The sequence below is a fragment of the Andrena cerasifolii genome, chromosome 8 (assembly GCF_050908995.1).
Source record: "Andrena cerasifolii isolate SP2316 chromosome 8, iyAndCera1_principal, whole genome shotgun sequence".
Taxonomy (NCBI): domain Eukaryota; kingdom Metazoa; phylum Arthropoda; class Insecta; order Hymenoptera; family Andrenidae; genus Andrena; species Andrena cerasifolii.
In genome coordinates, this window is record NC_135125.1 from 1,989,313 (window position 1) to 2,005,771 (window position 16,459).

The window sequence follows — 16,459 nt, forward strand, 5'->3', positions numbered from 1 at the left end:
TATTGCGACTATCCAAGTATTCTTAGGTGCGACACCAAAATGCTTTGCTCATAGAAAAAGACTATTCTAGAAGAGGTCTCCATCTATATTAACACTATCGGTAAACTCAGGTCTAATAAGGAAGGATGTCGCCCTATTTTCGATTCATACATCCCGTGGAAGGTTCTATAAATCTAATCCCTTTCCGAATCTTGCTGTTGCTGCCATTCTCTATGCAAGAAAAACATGGAATTCATACTTACGAGCATTACAAAATTGATACTAGTGGGGTTACTGTATTTTCCGTAAAGAAACTTGTCCAAACGGAAGATAATCCTCGTTATTACAAGGAAGTGGTCGTTGGGACTCTGAATGATCCTAATCTAAAGGATGCTGTAGATTCCATAGGGATCGATTTGGCAGAGGTTATGGGAGGTGGTCCGAGTACAGCAGAGATAGATGAAAACTTCTCTAGTAATTTGGCTGTTGTTCTTACTCAATTGCAAAAAATACGGCCTTCCTAAATATCCGGGAAGAATCATGTTCTTCAAGTTATTACCTTTTATTTTCTTCTTTTTGTGACCCTTTTAAGGGGGTAGACACGTCACGTGACCTGGCCGATTCGGCAGGTCGGTATTACAGCATTTTTTTCTGCACAGAAATGGTAATACCGATAGATCGACGATTACCCAGTGAACGCGAGAGGGAACTATTTGCTATTTCTGTATTCTATTCTGAATAAGGAAAGAAAGTCTTCCTATATCTACCGCGAATTACTTTTTTATTCCTGTTACTTTAAAAATAAATATAATATTGAAATGAGATTATTTCCAGTATTATTCCTTTCATTCATTTTTATATAATATCATTCAGTATAGTATGTCCTCCTCTGTACTTGGTTACAATAGCATGTCCAACTTCCAAGCATTATTGTCGAGTTATTATTATAATTTTGCAGATTCTAACTTATACTACTAATTACATACTTTCAGTGATACCTATATTACAATAATGCAAAAAGTATTTATGTAATTATAAAGTACCATTGAATGTTTGAACCTGTTTTTCTCAAAAACGCTAAAAGTGGACATACAATATGTGTGCACTAATTGTAAGCCATCGATGTACAATAGGAAATTTTTTTTTAATGTAGGTTAGTCCGTTGTTGTTCTAACTGCCTGAATTACTATGACATAAATACGACAGCGATTTCAAGTGATGTATATGTAACGATAAAAGCGTTAATTTAGTAAATGTATACAATTCCCAGCAGTTCCTATGTCAATGTATGCCTAAAATAAATATAACCTAACCTACAATCGTCCGAAAATGCATACATTGACTCCATCATGCTTTTATTGTGGCTCGTATATCCAGCTATCGCTTCAGTTTTGCTATGAATCCACGTTGGCAGTCCTCCCGAGTAGGCGCCATCTCGTATCTACTACCTCAACTAAATTTGTCACGTGACTTGCTTTGTATTATCGCCAATATGGCGGAACTCTGATTTGGGAATGTAGTCACGATTTTTCGTTTTTCGTTCTTATATGAGCAGATTTTGGCCTGGGAGAGGTCTCGTTCGAAAGAAGAAGATTCAATGCGGAGCGCTCAGCTCACCGTTTGAGTCACAAAACTCTTTTAGTGACCTAAAAATGCTTTGATTCTGCGGGTATATTTTGTCGACTTTTGCTTTACTTTGGACAATGATATTATTACATATCAACACAATCTCATTGAACCATGAGTAGAGCGCTCCGCATTGAACCTTCCTCTTTCGAAAGAGACCTCGCCCAGCCCCAAATCTGCTCATATAAGGACGAAAAATGAAAAATCCCGAACCCATGTTTCGGGCCAGATTGTGTCGGTATACAGCGCGCTGCATTACCCGCGTCTACCCCCTTAATATCTCAACCCCAGGATGAAATTAATTGTTGTTGTCCTCACACTATCAATAGCTTATCTGATGATGATGAATCATCGGAGATATAATTCTTACTCGTTCTGGCTTGATCAAATAATAAAATTGTAAAGTAATCCTCTTCATAATTCATATTAAACGTCGATCTTTTATAAAAGTAAATATTAAATTCCATGTCGCCGTGAGAGATTTGACTACATGCTCGATTCATTTGTAAACGTCTGGCAAGGTTTTATCACCGCTTATAGGCTGCCAGATTATTTTTTCCATTGATTTTACAACATAAACAATTATTCCACCAAATTTCAGCCTCGCCGCTGTGAGTCGATTTTTTTTTTTAACATGTTTGGAGGACTGCCAGACGACTAAGGTCCCCGCGAAGCGCTGCTAGGCTGCGATTTTATAATTTTGTATTAAGTTACTGATTAATGGGTGGAGATTCAGCCTTGTCGCGATGAGTCGGGGATGCTCTCAAACTGGACATGTTCGAGGGCGTGCCCACGGGTCCTGTCCCCAGACTCGACTGCCAGACCACCCGCCCGTTGACTTTCAGCATAAGGTTAATTAGAAAAATGATAGAAAAACCTCGTCGCGATGAAACACTAAAAATGTTCACTGGCTCCCGGACTAAGAAGTAATGGTCATGGGGCATATTTGCCGCCCCATCCTGCTAGAGTATATATCCCGTGGTTTTTCCTCGGGTGCCTACAAGAGGTTCCTCGGGTCGGATGGTATTTTGCTACCAGTTTGTTTTATTCAAAACCGCAAAATCTCGAAATTCAAAGTCATTTTTCCAGGTAATCCCATCTGATTTCGAAGTTAAAAATGATATCAATCGATTCGTCTTGGTGAGATCATTCTAATGGTATATAGCAATCGCTGTATGCTCGTAGATCAGTAATTCCCTCTAGGACTTAACATTGTCCTTTATTAGCCCAGACGAATTTTTCTCAGATTATTATTCTAAGAGATACGATGGTCAAGTTCGGTTTTAAATGGAACTTCACATCACTTGGTAGTGCGTTTCAAGACAAATTCAGTAACCTGTTATGTATACACCTTATTTCAAATAGTTTTCGAGATATTACGCTTGAAAGTTTACTCAGTTTTACTGGAAGAAAACCCGCTCGAATAGGGAGCACTGGGGTTAGTCTTGTTTGCCCCAGAGGCAGTACATGGTACGCATTGCCTCTTCAAAACAGATAAGGTAAAGGTCCCGGTGATTGACACTATCAAGAATTTCTGTTAATATTATATTTAAAAACAATATTGACGAAGTTCAGGAAATAAAATAATTATCCTTATTTATTTTTTATACTAAAAATCATGAAAACAGTTCGGAAACATGATGTATTATTTGAAAAAAAAAATATTATTGTGTAGCAATCACGAACTTAATGTATCATGACAAGCCGTACTAAGTGTTCGACTAAGATTGAGAGCGTCTTTCTTAAGTTCGTAACTACTACGTTGAGCGTGCTTCTATACTAAGTAAAGATTTTTAGACTTATTAAAATTTGTTGAATTGATAGCCATGTGTTTTTAAATGATTTTTCTTTTGTTCAACTAAAAACTACCGTGTGGATGCACTAGTACATGAGATCGCCGCTGGCCTAGTCATTGGACGCTTTGTCCAATGACTGGAGCACCATATTCGGAGATGTGGCCCACTGTTTGGATGCGAGTTAATTTGGAATCAATACCATTGTGCCAGTGTTATTGGGTTGCTGCATTTCAATATTAATAAACTTCTTTAATTTAATATTTTTTATTTATTTTTACATATTTTATTCATTAATTTTAGATTCTGTTCAAAGAACAATCCAGCCTAAATTTTGAATAAGAAATAATTTAAAAACATAATGCCAAACGGAAAACTAAAAAAGAAATCTTACACACCACAAAATGTGGTGACTCCTGTGAAAGCAGTTCAAAATGGCATGTCATTAAGAGCTGCCAGTGAAGAATATAATGTGCCCCGGAGTACAATGTCTATTAAAAATAAGGGAAAGGTGTCTCTAAATGCATCGATGGATCCATCGACCTAATTATCGAAAGAAGAAGAAAAGAGACTTTGCGAATGGATCATTTATCTCGGACAGCGAGGATTTCCTGTCACAAAAACCAAACAGAAAGCGTGCAAGCATTGGTAACGGAACTTGGAAGAGAAACCCTTTTTGTGAACAACAAACCAGGTCGTCACTGGTTTGAAGCATTTTTTCGGCGTCATCCTCATCTTTCCAAAAGAATTGTTCAAACTTTAACAAGCACACGTGCTTCCGTTACAGAGGTAGCACTGCGCAATTGGTTTAAAGAAGTGGAAGAACATTTGACAAAACTGAATTTAGTCTTAATTGATCCATCTAGGATATTTAATTGCGACGAAAGTGGTTTTCAACTCTGTCCTGAACTTGGGTATGTAATAGTGAAAAAAAGGTGCCAAATCAGTGTACACTGTGGTCATTCACTGGTGACGAAAAAGAATTTTTAACAGTGTTATATATGGTTAATGCTGCGGGAAGTGTGGTCCCACCCATGGCCTTCCATGCCTGTAAGAGAGTGTCATATAATGTGGCAAAAAAAATACCAAAAGATTGGAGCATGGATATTTCTGACAAACGCTGGATGAACCTCGAAACATTTTATGAATACATATTAAACATCTTTTATCCGTGGGTACTAAAAAATAACATACAATTTCCTGTAGTTTTGTATGTGGATGGACACTCGTCCTACGTAACCAGGCCTTTGGTGAACTTTTGTCAAACTGTACAAATAGAATTAGTAGCACTCTATCCAAATTCAACACACATCATCCAGCCATTAGATGTGTCTGCATTCCATCCCATGTCCCATCCAAAGTTTGTAATTGGAGATTAGAAAATCAGGGAGAACGTTTGGGAAAATAAGATTTTGTTCCATTGTTAAAAACGGCTATCGACTCTTTACATAATTTAGAGAACGCAATAAAGAATGGCTTCAGAGCTTGTGGATTGTTGTCTTTTTCACCTGATGCTGTTAGTTTTAACATCCTGAATAAGAATAAGGAACCAGATGTTGAACAGATGACTGCTCTAGATTCCAGTACAAGCGAGCAACATGAATATTCAGCTTTATATGAACAACACTTAGCTTTATTTGAGAAAAACATTGATCACTTAGTATTCAGAAATTTTAAATTAGCAGAGTCTACTGAAAGGGTCCAGCAGGGTAAACATGGGCAAAAGTGCCCTCGAACCGATTTTAGCTGTCAATGCACCTTTCAATAGTGTAGCACAGGAAAACATTGTACACCCAGTTTCAACCCTCTATCTCAACCAGAAGGGTAGTTATAGTAAATTCGAATTTTCGGTTTTTGCCATATTTTCCTTATTTAATGGTCAGCAAAAATTCTAAAAAAAAATCTGAAATATTGTAGACATGATTGTGTATGATTGTGAATTTTTTCAGATTTTTTCGTTGCAACTGCTAAGTGTAAGAAATAAAAAACGCTAAATCTTTGGACAATTGTTCAGAAGTCACCAAAAGACGGAAGCTGAGAGAACATAACAAAAATCTGTGAACTGATTTGGTGAAACAATCACTTAGCCAACGATATAAATACGAAAAACAACGCCAAAAGGCGATCATTGGCGATCAAACATGGTGCGCAAAATCAATTAAAATGCCACGCTACTTGCCCGCCCTCTCCTGTGCCAAATTCGTTTTACGAGAAAGACCACATTCTCCTATCTCTCTTGGAAGCGGGCGGACCTCTAAATTGTATCGATAATGGGCATACCAACATTTGTTGACCTGCAAGGGTTCATCGTTGATGAAAGATTTGTTGTCAAGGAAGTGGTTGTCCTGCGAAAGGGAACAATTCTCTCGCACTATATTTTTAGGAGTTCGATGCCGCAATACCTTCTTACGAAATCTGATAAATCGAGCATTCGGTGATTGGTGGTAAAACATCATGGACTACAATGGGAAGATGGAGACGTTCCGTACAGTATGGCTAAATAGCTAATTACGAAAGCTGTTGCTAATGCGATCGATGAAGAAGATGATGCACTCCATATCGTATACGTTAAAGGGCTGCAGAAACGCGACTGGCTTGCGGATTTCCTCGACGAAAATACGAGAGCGGACATAATCATTGAGACGCTAGACATTGACTACGAAGATATCAAATCTCTAAATAAGTTAAATGTAGTTAATACTCTGCGATGTGGCAGACACGCAAAGCATTGTGTTTTGCAAAATGTATTTAAAATATTCAACTGGTGGTCTAAACACCAGATGGAAATTCTATAATAAATTATAACTAACTTTTAATGCTTCTTTAATGCATAAATGTTTTTTTTCTTCACTCTCCCCAACCCAACCTCCTAAATATGATGTCTGCTAGATTAAGACGATGGTTGTAATTATTTAGAAGTGGTTCATTACACGTTCGATACACGTTCAGAGTGGTATTATACATGTTCGATACACGTTCGAAGTAGTACCATACACGTTCAATACACGTTCAGAGTGGTACCATACAAGTTCGATACACGTTCAATACACGTTCAGAGTGGTATGATCTAGTCGAATAATGTGTCCAAAGAAGATACATGTGAATATTGACAGGATGGTCAGCGAAGAAGAAGAAAATGAAGGTAGAGAACAACAGGATCTTACTTTGCAAGCTACACAGTTCTCGATTTCATGATAGTAGGGGGTTTTGCATGCGTGAGGTTGGAGGAGTTTCTACATGCGAGAGCCTGGAGATGCAATGAGACTAGTTGTCTTTCAAAGCTTGTGAGTGAGTGACAGAAGATTGCGAAAATGGGAAAGATGCGAATTGCCCCCGAATTCGACCCCGAGCCGTGTCACGACAACCAAGAGGTCTGTACATAACAATATTTTTAACATTGTATCGTTTTCAGCCATTTAAATCGAGTGAGATTAAATCAGGCGATCGTACCAATATTATATCGCGGGTTTCTATGTTTTAGCACTTGCCACCACCGTTGCGTCGTCATCGTCACCATCGCCATCGTCATCGCCTTCGCCGTCGCCGTCTCCAGTGATATGTAATACATTGCATTGTTATGTGGGTGTATGTGTTTTTGCTGTGATCCTGGCGGAGGCTGCACTCCCGGTGGAGACTGCGCCCCCGGTGGTGCCCCCCCCCCCCCCCAGGAGCCGACGATGCGGCGGTATTCGGGCCCGATGGTCGGACCGATGATGACGGCTCGACTGCGGCAGCCTTGGGTGCCATATCGGCGAGTGGGGCCCCTGCAGCTGAGGCGCCCCGCGGTCCCCATCGCCACCGTCGCCGCCATGGACAGGCGGCGTCGCCGGCGTCATCACACCCCGAAAGATGTGCGTTGCTGTCGCCGTCACCACCATCGCCGCCATCTCCATCCCCAGAGTGGCTCCTCGGGCTACTCACACCACCGCCGCACAGTGGTTCCAAATCGCTGAAAGGCGGCAAACCTCTCAAAACGTACTACAATTTAGTCAGACATCAGTGCTCGGGGGTTTTGGGGTCGCTGATTACGAATCTGAAATTCACGATTTTTAAAACAAAGTGACGAATCCAATACAGCGGACCCGCATATCAGAAACATATCAAATTTGACCTAAACTTGGTATCCTACAGTTTTCTAGGTCGCTGATTACGAATCTGAAGTCAAAATCGCAAAAAAAAAACAGATGGCGGATCTAACATCCCTAGTATTGAACGTTGTTTTTAAGTTAATTTTTGTGAAAATTTATTATTCTCCGATTCTTGACTAAAACGATATAATTAGAATGTCGAATTTAATATGAACGTTAATTTCAAAACTCTTTTAAAAATTATTTTGACAATTTTATTTTTTCCGATTCCAGTGAAAGAACTCAACATTTCTGCGTTTAGTAGGTCACAATAGTTCAAGTGTATTGCCAAAAATAATAAAAGAAAACTATGAATTATAAATGTTGTTTGAAATAACAAATGCTGTTTTAATCATATACTAAATACACTTGGCACTTTAAATTTAAATATCTTAAAAAACCGCAAATTTTCTCAATTGGATATCATACTTGACATGTTACTTTATATCAAGAAACTTGTTACAGCGTGACACTCGGTGACACTCATCTATGCTTTCCTTCCATTTTATTAAAACATGACTTGGATTTATGACACATTGAGAAGAGAATTACAAGGGTAAATTCAAAGATACTTTACTTTGTCTCTGTGGAAAGTTTATGTTTATAACACCTACTCTAATGATAAACTTTCTCTGACACATTAAACATGCTTCCATTTTCAAGACATTAAGGAGCATCAAATTTCGTCAACTTTGACAGGCTATATCTCAACAACCAATGAATATATTTTAGAAATTCAAGCGGCATTTGATGCACTGATGTATATACAACAAATCTGCTATAATAGCATAAAGTTGCTCTATACTTCGAAAATTGAATTTTGGCCAGCTTTTGGCGATTTGGGACCACTGTGCGCCGTCGCCGCCATCTCCACCTCCCGAGTGGCTCGGGGGGCTATTCACACCACCGCCGTCGCCATCGCCGTCACCAAAGTGACTTTTTATATTTTTTTATATCATGTGGAGCTGGACGCGTCCCTCGACGCCATTGTGTTAATTTCATTGCGATGTGGTGCTTCGAAGTGTTGTGTTGTATTGTATTTGTCGTGAAATAATTGTGAATTTTGAAAAAATTGTTTTTCTAGAAATTGAATATTTAATATCTGTATGTTAAAACCCATAACATTAAATATTAGAAATAAAGAAAATAAGGGATAAAATATTACGAAAATAGGTCGTGTTTCTAATTACGTGAAGGATACGTACACGTGGTTTTTTATATTACATATAAAAGTACTGTGGTACTGTATTTGTTTCAATATGTTTCAATTAGATCCACCATGGGTGAGTATGTACCGTGTAGCGTCCCTGGTTGCGAAGATAGGAGATCGTCCAGCCATACATTTCCTCATCTAGTAAAAGATAGGGCACGTTTCGATAAATAGATGGAAATCGTATCAAATCCAAAATTATTTAAGGGGGGAAGCCACTGTCAAAATTTTTTTCCCGATTTTTTCTTTTTGTGCATTTTCATGATATTTGGGGTCTCAAAAATATACCTGCACAATTTCAAAGTGGATCTCGAAAAATTCTGGGAGTTACGGAAGGTTTTGTATAGGTAGTACAGAGCTCGGAACCGAGTGCCCGCGCGGGTGCTTTGAGTCAATCGCCCGGACAGTTTATGTCCAAAATTCAAATGTAATAAGAGGGATTATATGTTTATATATTGTTTAGATGTATACTTCTGCTATCTTTGAGTTGCAAAGTGTTTTATTTTCATCTAGCAATTTCTAAAAGAATGTTCCGGCTGGAAAAGTCAGAGTTTATTGTAAAGGGTCCGAGTCTTGCTTTCCTTGCACCCGATAGCCCCCGGGGTGTTGGAAATTTCCCGGATAATAAAGGCAATAAATACGTGATGCGCGAGGGTGTGGGGAATTCCCTAATTACAGAAAAGAATGGGCGCAAGACTTCGTGTGTGCAAGAAAAATACTAAAGGGCTCGGGGGCAGAGGTAAGCTTACAGGAGTTTTCCTCATAGACGAGTTAAGTGCTTACTATGGGCTAGCAATTCGTAGAAATGCCGATTCTGTGGATGATATTGTGGCGTCCCACTATTTTTCGCGCAGTCGTAATTAGAGTCTTCCCCACAAATTACTCCAAATATTCGCCAAAATCCCTCGAATTCAAATCTTACCCCTTTTTCCCAACCACCGACCACCTTGACGATGTACCTTAGCGGTCCCCATCTCAAGATGATCTACTACGAAATCCCCTTCCCTCTACGTCCTACGAGGCACGATCTCCTCCCTCACCTTCAAAGTCTAAACAAGTCCCTCATCCCAAAAACCCTCTTACATTGAGACTACGTCTCACGACCTCCCTACGACCCACCGAGTCAAAGCCACTCTTACCTCGTTCCAATCAAAACACGCAAACCACATTTAACTAGTTTGAGTCCCCCTTCTCGAGAGCCCCTCATAAAAACCCCGGAAATAATATTGCGAAGTCCTTTTCGAATGCCCTTTATAAAAACCCCGGAAGTCCTATTGCGACGCATATTTCGTGCATGAGTCACGGTGCATACCGCGCACACTCCTCATACCTAAACACCGTATAAATACAAGGGCCCCAGAGACCGTAGCCCTCTTCTACGGAAACATTCCTAAGAAAGTAACATTTTGCTAAACGTGCATTAAAATCAGTGCAACTACGCTCGACGAGAAATTCACCTTCGACATCCATTGTAAGCGACTATAATTACTTATTTTATTATTGCATATCACCACCATTTATATTGTAACTATTGCTCTCCCCTTTCATATTTTTCTTTATTGCTTATGCTTATCGCATTCTTTTATCATTGTTTATTGCTAAATGCTTTTGTATTTCAGATCTCTATCAATTTGTAGTACTCACATATTTCATGCCCATACATACTGCTATTGCTTACTGTTTATATAAATGTTTTGTGCTAATGCTTAACGTCCCACGCATTATTATAATATTACCGCTATCGCATTAACAGTGCATGGCATATACTCGTGCTTTAAACTGAATAAACGTTCTTATTCTGAATAACGCTTCGAATTATTGTAGTGATCCTTCGGTTACGGAATTACGGAATCATAACAAGCTACTGCAACAGCTGATCTCGGTTCGCGAACTCCGGGATTTCTTACAGTGTTTACAAGACTTACTTTCGTATAGGCCTTGTACGACCATACCGTTACCTCTATTATAAAGAAATATAACGCGAGGTTTCTTATATTAATGCAACGGTAAATCCAATTATCAGGACTTTAAATACCCATGCTTGTGTCTAACGGGTGTCACTCTGGTGCTTGATTACTGCTTTACCTTCCCTGGTTGCTTGTGCCGCGAAGCTGGTTTTCGTGCCAAGACTCCCAGTTTGCTAGTGCCGCGAAACTCGTTTTCATGCCTAACTCCCATCGTTCCCAGTGCCGCGAAACTGGTTTTCGTGCCTAACTCCCATCGTTCCTAGTGCCGCGAAACTGGTTTTCGTGCCTAACTCCCATCGTTCCTAGTGCCGCGAAAGTTGTTTTCGTGCCAAAGTCCTATTCTCCTTAGTGCCGCGAAGCTGGTTTTCGTGCCTAAACTCCCCCAACTAGCCTTGTGTCGCGAAACTGGTTTTCGTGCCAAGGCTTCCTCCCGATCTACCCCAACTATGTCATTCCCCTAAAAAGACCTTCACCCGGGACGTGACAATATGTATAAAGCAGTGTCGGCCACTTTATACCATAAGACCTCAACAGATAAATCGCCGAAACATCACTACTCCCCGGAGGGCGCGGATTCTTGGTGCACGTGGCAGAAATCGAAGGCCTACAATAATTTGGATGAATATGTGCATAAGACGCCATTGCAACAGGATGTTGTTGTTGCCATCACACCTATTTATGAAGACTTAAGTGACAAAGAACTATTTAAAAAATGTTTAGGTGGATTCACTCAGAATAATAACGAGAGCTTCAACGCTCTCGTTTGGAAGTTAGCACCTAAAACACTATCAAGTGAGGCCGTCATAGTACATTTATCTGCTTATTTGGCCACAATTCTCTTCAGTGATGGTCATACTGGTCTCCTACGGATATTGGAACATCTGAATGTTAAAATTGGGCCAACAGCCGCTGCATACCGAGACAAGCAGGACGCGTTACGTATATCTGCTGCCGACCGAAAAGCGAAGGCAGCGGCACATGAAGGTCGATTACGACGAAGATGTGGCTTAAACGAGGAGGAAGAGAATGCAGCTGATTTACATGATATATTGTATGGCCCTGGAGTGGATGCAATTTAGTAAGTTAAAAAATTCCGATGTTATTTCTCAAATAAACTTCTGTCAAAACTTTAAACGCGATTATCTCGAAACTACATTTTTCAAACGGGGTGCATTGATAACTCAGTCAATTTTTATCGGATTGACTTTAAATTTTCAGGCAATATTCGTAATACAATTATTTTCAGTTGCACGTACCAGTTTTTTGATCGAATAATTCATTCAATAGCAACATTGAAAAAACATGTTGATTTTTATACTATTTGGTCAAGATTTCTTCTCACATCCACCATTTCTTCAAAAATGAATATTTTTTTTAATCCGTACGTGCAACAGAAGCTATTGTAATATACTTTCAGTAAACGTTCGAATTTTTCAATTCGGATCAAATCTGGAAAGTTACACGTGCACCCGTTTTGAATTTTTTTTTACAGAGCCTAACGTTATCGTATTCTGTGGCCATACTACCGAAAAATTTGTCAATCTGCGAGCATAAAATATTAGTCAAACATATGTATTTTCAGTTGGTAATAAAGATTTTTAGTAGAAAGGTACATTTCATTATAAAAGAATGTCTTGAAAATAGCCTTTATTTTCGACCGTCACAGTGGCTTCCCTCCTTAATATGGACCCCATGAAAGTACACAAAAAATTTTGTGTATGCCATCAGCATTTTATTGATGCTGACAAATCAACAAATTTATTACTGAAACGGACTGCCGTGCCTTCACAGAATCTACCATCTAAAAGTACATATTAATTTTAAATATTATAATTGTATAGAAAACTATAAAGTATAAAAAATGTTTCATCATTTCGTATAGGAATATGTGCATCTACTTCTGCATCGACATCTGCATCGACTTATGCATCTTGTATTCTGCAGAAGCCTATGGATGAAGTACAGATTCAGTTAATGGAGGAACCTACTTGTTTTCGGCACAGTCGTGTTACACCAACAGGTACAATTGCAAATGAGAAAATACTGATACTTTATAATAATATAATTGTAAATAACTAAAGAATAAATTATTGAAATAGACAGTGATTTTTTTACAATGAAAACAATGTATTGAACAGCGGATGATTTAAAAATCTTCCGTACTATCGGGAATGAGCAGGACGTTGATCTGTTGCAAGATGACCTGAATCGTTTTGAGTTCTGGTGTAACGCCAATATGATGGAGCTGAACACAAGAACACTTGGTACCAAGTGTGTTCTTGTGCGGGCCCATAGGTCTATCCAGGGTATAACTTCTGCATATACCCTATGTGATGCCCCGCTAATCGAATTAGCTGACGTTTCCGACCTAGGGGTAATAATTTCGACAGGGTTTGACTTTCGCAAGCACTACCAGAATTTAACGCGTAAGGTGATGAAAACTCTCGGTTTTATTGCGAGGTTTGCGAAGCACTTTAGGAGGCTAAATTCATGGAAACTACTGTATGTCGCGCTCGTTAGGCCCAGGTTAGAATATTAGACCGAGAGCTGGCTACATAGGGGTCAACATGACTCAATGCAGTCACAGTTATTATTTAAAAATGTTGGATTAGTGTTGCCGAATGCAAAATCGCTGGTCTGCCGTGTCAGTCCGGGGAACTAACGCGGGGGTGGACGGTCAAACAGGTAAAATTTCTAACTCAATAACGTCATTCTACCTATTTGACCGTCCACCCCCGCGTTAGTTCCCCGGACTGATGCGGCAGACCAGCAAGAGAGGGTGGGAGGGAGGGAGGGAAGGAGGGAAGGAGAGAGAGAGAGAGAGAGAGAGAGAGAGAGAGAGAGAGAGAGGGAGGGCGGAGGGAGTTAGAGAGAAAGGAGGACCGATGAAAAATACTAATACTTTTCGATGCTGCCAAACGTTCTGTAGGATAAATTTCTGTAGGAATGGACAATGTCGTTCGCTATTCACCGTGATTCATTCAAGCTTCCCTGACGACAAATAGTAATAGGAGAAATGCGGCAACAACGCGATACAACTCTCAATAGGTATTGACAATTATGTCTTTCCTACATTTATTGGTTAGTTGGTTAATTGGTTAGTAGACGGAGAATCCTTAAGGCCTCATTCTGTCATTTCTCGAGTCTGTCACAGTACACGATTCATAAATTCATTATTACTTCAACGTACGATGCTTATTAGCGTTCAAACGCACCAGACCACCCTGCACGAAGTCTACTGGAGGCAACTATATCCGCGAAAACTTCCTTCGTACCGATTCCAGGAAGAAAGTTGGTTGAAACTGTTTCGCGCATACGTACGCACACACTTCAAGGCCCAGTGAGACGGCCCCCTTAATGTGGGATTCCACTGAGATAACTTTTTGGCAACCGGTAACATCTTCGTATCTTTTTTTCGCATGCAACACGTGCAATCACTCTCGCACTTGTTACGTCCTTACGGGACCTTCTACAGATCACCTCGAGCGGTTGGAATGATCTGTCGGCTTCGTGCTCTATTAAAGTGCCAAGGCATACCTTCACTATACTTACCAGGAAGAAGGAAGAGAAAAGGAGGTTGAATAAAGTTGTACAATGGGAGTTAGACGAATAACAATAGTCCAAAGTATATTCTTAAAGAGAGCAAATAAATGATTACATACCCAGACGGCGCTCCGTCTCTGATGACGCTAGGAAGTCGGTGAACCTGTCGTAGGTCGTGTTCGCTCGCTTGCTTCGCCGATCGCTCGTCAACGCTGACGCGGTGGTCCGTAATCGGTGCACTCTCGGCACATGCCGTTTCTCGATGTGTCGGAGCGTGGATACACCTCGCACAATCGTAATCGATTGGGGGAAACTGCCCGGTCGGCACCTGTCGATCGCTCCTTATTTGGAAGTCGCGTTTCGAGCCGACGACGGTCACGTTGTCCTTACCGCAATCGCTTCGGGGTTCGGCACAACGTGACTGCCACGCGAGAGGCGATTCCGCTGAGTCGCCGATGCGGAAGAAAGCGCCGCGCGGACAGCAAGCACGGGATGGGCGGAAAGGGCCTATGAAATACCACCCCCCTTAGACACAAAACAGTCTCAAGAGGCCGTTTTGTTTTTCACACATGTGATGCTGTGCCTGCGTACACTTTCACTAAACGGCTTAAATCTACGATTAACGCTACTAAATCTAAGGGGTCACAATGGGGTGGCAATAAATGAGCCGTAATTAAGCCGAAAAGATAAGGAATTATATATTTGTTACAATAAGGAATATAAAATTGAATTTGAAAAAGCCAATAACAATAAATAGGAAAAATAAAAGGGAGTCCTCGGCCACGTCGCCTTCGACGCTCTACTGCGAATTCAATGAAACAAAAATAGTTATAATTTGTCGGTCGGTCCCGAAGGTGGTCACAATTTGGTGGGTAATTACCTAAGTCCAGGGGTGCTCCCTAATTCTGCCCCGGCGGGGACGACCCCGCTGTTCTTGTGGCCGCTCCAGTAGCCTCGGCGCGTTGATGAGCGGGAAGGCCGGTAAGTGATGGGGGTTGAAGTCTAAGTTTGCCCCGTATGCACCCCGTACAAGTGTCTGGCGTCGTCCACGCGAGGTGTCGATGCCGGCAAACCGCGCACCTCCTCACAACCATCACCCTGCTTTCTCCGGCCAGCCAGTGTACCTGGATCCGGTTGTATTCCTGGAAGTCGGCGGGCGGCCGAAGCCACGCACAGGCTTCGCGCAGGGTTCTCATCTTGTGGACCCTATGCATCCACGCCCGGCCGTTGCCTCCGCCAATACTTTTGCTGGCCCTCATATACCAACGCCTCTAGAAGGGTGCGTGGAGGTGCCAGGGCATTACCACCTCGGCCAAGGACGAACGTCTGAACTCGCGGTCGTCGAACCTCGGAGTCTCCATAATTTTAATATAACTTCGTCAGTGATTCATAAAAGTTTTGCAACGACTATGACTCGCTCGCTTGATTGATGTCTTATATGCTATTATCGCTACTATCTAAATTTCGCAGCAGAGCACATCGCGGGGGTCGGTTCTAAGGATAACGCGGGCGAAGTTTTTTGCTGGGATCAGCAGACTACGGCTCAGAATATTTCGAAGTATGGCTCGGAACCTGCGAAACTACTCGCTCGTTCTATTTGGGTTCCCTCTCTTGTCCTCGTGGACGGTATAACGGGTAGGTCGGGAGGAAAAGATGTAATAGCGAGAGGACGGGGCCAGAAAATTATTTGCGGAGTGGGGCGGTGTGGCACCAGTTCTATATTGACCTTTGCATCTTTCCTTGAGGGCTCGCGATGTTGAGTTCGCCGTACCCTCCAAAAACGGTATCCAATCTAGACAATAAGGAGGAGGATGAAAATTCCTCCCAGTCCCAGCAGTCCATAGGTAACATAGGGCGTTAGGTTTACAGTTCGGTGGTGAGTGGCTATCTCCCTTGCCTGTCTCTCTATGTCCTCCAGTGCGACAGCGTGTGTTTTCGCATGGGCATCTTGAAGGGACCTCTAAGGTTCCTTTTCCAGGTGGTCGGTCAAGATTTTCACGTGATTGTCCGTGAGAGTTGGCAGAATTTCTGAGATGTGTATGCGAGTAGATGGTTTGTAGATGGCTGTTAATGCCTCGGTGTCAACTCCTGATGCCGAGATCTGATCAGTCCCGATTTTGGCTTGACAATCCCTCCTCAGTTGTAATATTCCTGCACCTCGGAGTACTTTATATCCGGCCGCGTGCTTATTGCATTGTACCTGCAGTTCCAGGG

The 16,459-nt window shown here is 41.2% G+C and overlaps 1 protein-coding gene and 1 pseudogene across 7 annotated transcripts in view; one reads left to right on the plus strand and one right to left on the minus strand.

Annotated features, from left to right (window-relative positions):
• The window catches only part of Tlk (Tousled-like kinase), a 262,049-nt gene that overhangs the window by 212,455 nt on the left and 33,135 nt on the right, over window positions 1-16,459 (minus strand). The window lies entirely within an intron of this gene.
• On the plus strand, window positions 3,760-4,777 carry LOC143372401 (uncharacterized; annotated as a pseudogene).